At 42.8% G+C, this 3,516-nt stretch overlaps 1 non-coding gene across 1 annotated transcript; it reads right to left on the bottom strand.

Moving 5' to 3' along the window:
* Positions 1–472: 472 nt before the first annotated feature.
* LOC148581411 (small nucleolar RNA R71) lies at positions 473–580 on the bottom strand. The gene has a single exon (XR_015899004.1). It is a non-coding gene; the product is annotated as a small nucleolar RNA R71 (small nucleolar RNA).
* Between the last annotated feature and the right edge of the window lie 2,936 nt (positions 581–3,516).

The raw sequence follows: 3,516 nt of genomic DNA on the forward strand, positions 1-3,516 counted from the left end.
GAAGAGAAAATTAAGAGAAGCTAAAATACAACAATCCAGAGATAACCTTTCAGAAATTTTTGAACAGGCAGAGGAGATGGCAGGCGAAAATAATAATAATGAAAGGAGGATGCTTGGTGACTTTACTGCACCTAATTCCAATTTACATGGAAGAAGCATCTCCATTCCTGCCATTGGAGCAAACAACTTTGAGCTGAAAGCTCAGTTAGTTTCTCTGATGCAGCAGAACTGCAAGTTTCATGGACTTCTATCTGAAGATCCTTTTCAGTTCTTAACTGAATTCTTGCAGATATGTGATACTGTTAAGACTAATGGCGTAAATCCTGAAGTCTACAGGCTCATGCTTTTCCCTTTTGCTGTAAGAGACAGAGCTAGATTATGGTTGGATTCTCAACCTAAAGACAGCCTGAACTCTTGGGATAAGCTGGTCACGGCTTTCTTAGCCAAGTACTTTCCTCCTCAAAAGCTGAGCAAGCTTAGAGCTGATGTTCAAACCTTCAGACAGAAAGAAGGTGAATCTCTCTATGAAGCTTGGGAAAGATACAAACAGTTGACCAAAAAGTGTCCTTCTGACATGCTTTCAGAATGGACCATCCTGGATATATTCTATGATGGTCTGTCTGAGCTATCAAAGATGTCACTGGACACTTCTGCAGGTGGATCCATTCACCTAAAGAAAACGCCTGCAGAAGCTCAAGAACTCATTGACATGGTTGCTAATAACCAGTTCATGTACACTTCTGAAAGGAATCCTGTGAATAATGGGACGCCTATGAAGAAGGGAGTTCTTGAAGTTGATACTCTGAATGCCATATTGGCTCAGAATAAAATATTGACTCAGCAAGTCAATATGATCTCTCAGAGTCTGCATGGAATGCAAGCTGCATCCAACAGTACTCAAGAGGCATCTTCTGAAGAAGAAGCCTATGATCCTGAGAACCCTGCAATAGCAGAGGTAAATTACTTAGGTGAACCTTATGGAAACACCTATAACTCAACATGGAGAAATCATCCAAATTTCTCATGGAAGGATCAGAAGCCTCAACAAGGCTTTAACAATGGTGGAAGAAACAGGTTTAGCAATAGCAAACCTTTTCCATCATCAACTCAGCAACAGACAGAGAACTCTGGACAAAACGCTTCTAACTTAGCAAATCTAGTCTCTGATCTATCTAAGGCCACTGTAAGTTTCATGAATGAAACAAGGTCTTCCATTAGAAATTTGGAAGCACAAGTGGGCCAGCTGAGTAAAAGGATCACTGAAATCCCTCATAGTACTCTCCCAAGCAATACAGAAGAGAACCCAAAAGGAGAGTGCAAGGCCATTGACATAAGTGCCATGGCCGAACCTGTGAGGAAAGGAGAGGACGTGAATCCCAAGGAGGAAGACCTCCCGGGACGTCCAGTGATCAATAAGGAGCTTCCCTCTGGGGAATCAAAAGACTCTGAGGCTCATCTAGAGACTATAGAGATCCCATTGAACCTCCTTATGCCCTTCATGAGCTCTGATGAGTATTCCTCTTCTGAAGAGAATGAGGATGTCACTGAAGAGCAAACTGCCAAGTTTCTTGGTGCAATCATGAAGCTGAATGCCAAATTATTTGGCATTGATGCTTGGGAAGTTGAACCTCCCTTGTTCATCAATGAACTAAGTGATCTGGATCAACTGACATTGCCTCAGAAGAGACAGGATCCTGGAAAGTTCATAATACCCTGCACCATAGGCACCATGATCTTTAAAGCTCTGTGTGACCTTGGTTCAGGAATAAACCTCATGCCCCTCTCTGTAATAGAGAAACTGGGAATCTATGGGGTGCAAGCTGCTAAAATCTCACTAGAGATGGCAGACAGCTCAAGAAGACAGGCTTATGGACAAGTAGAAGATGTATTAGTAGAGGTTGAGGGCCTTTACATACCTACTGATTTCATAGTCCTGGATACTGGAAAGGAAGAGGATGAATCTATCATCCTAGGAAGACCTTTCCTGGCCACAGCAAGAGTTGTGATTGATGTTAACAGAGGTGAAATATTCCTTCAATGGAATGAGAACTCCCTTGTATTCAAAACTCAAGGATCTCCCTCTGCAACCATGGAGAGGAAGCAGCCAAAGCTTCTCTCCAAGCAGAGTCAACCAGTGCCCCCACAGTCAAACTCTAAGTTTGGTGTTGGGAGGCCACAACCAAACTCTAAGTTTGGTGTTGAACTCCCATATCCAAATTCTAAGTTTGGTGTTGGAGAGTCTCAACAAAGCTCTGCACATCTGTGAGGCTCCATGAGAGCCCACTGTCAAGCTATTGACATTAAAGAAGCGCTTGTTGGGAGGCAACCCAATGTTTATCTAATTCTTATTTTTATTGTTTTTTCATGTTTTCTTAGGTTCATGATCATGTGGAGTCACAAAATAAACAAAAAAATCAAAAACGGAATCAAAAACAGCAGAAGAAAAATCACACCCTGGAGGAGCATCTGTCTGGCGTTCAAACGCCAGAACAGAGCATAGTTCTGGCGCTGAACGCCCAGAATAGGAGCATCCTGGCGCTGAACGCCCAGAACAAGCATGGTTTTGGCGTTCAACGCCAGAAATGGCAGCAAAGGGGCGTTGAACGCCCAAAATGGGCACCAACCTGGCGCTGAACGCCCAGAGTTGTGTGCAAGGGCATTTTACATGCCTAAATTGGTGCAGGGATGTAAATGCCTTGACACCTCAGGATCTGTGGACCCCACAGGATCATCTCAGGATCTGTGGACCCCACAGGATCCCCACCTACCTTCACTCACTCTCTTCTCTCTTCTCAATCATCCTCTATTCTTCCGTTTACCACTCACACCCATACACCCACTTACCTTCAAAATTCAACATCTCTCTCCCACCCAATCCCACCCATATGGCCGAATACACATCTCCCTCCATCTCCTCTATATCTTCTTCTTATTCTTCTATTCTTTCTTCTTTTGCTCGAGGGCGAGCAACATTCTAAGTTTGGTGTGGTAAAAAGCATAGCTTTTTTGTTTTTTTCCATAACCATTGATGGCACCTAAGGCCAGAGAAGCCTCTAGAAAGAGGAAAGGGAAGACAAAAGCTTCCATCAAGGGTCTATAGCTCAATGGTAGAACATTTGACTGCAAATCAAGAGATCCCTGAGATACCTCAGGGGATACATTTTCTTCCACACAATTATTGGAAGCAACTAAGGGTGGAACATCAAGAGCACTCCATCATCCTTCATGAAATAAGAGAAGATCAAAAGGCAATGAGGGAGGAGCAACAAAGACAGGGAAGAGACATAGAAGAGCTCAAGGACATCATTGGTTCCTCAAGAAGGAAACGCCACCATCACTAAGGTGGATTCATTCCTTGTTCTTATTTCTTCTGTTTTTCGTTTTCTATGATATGTGCTTATCTATGTTTGTGCCTCCATTACATGATCATTAGTAGTTAGTAACTTTGTCTTAAAGATATGAATGTCCTATGAATCCGTCACCTCTCTTAAATGAAAAATGCTTTAATTCAAAAGA

This window comes from Arachis ipaensis, chromosome B10, assembly GCF_059453495.1.
Source record: "Arachis ipaensis isolate K30076 ecotype BB chromosome B10, ASM5945349v1, whole genome shotgun sequence".
Lineage (NCBI taxonomy): Eukaryota > Viridiplantae > Streptophyta > Magnoliopsida > Fabales > Fabaceae > Arachis > Arachis ipaensis.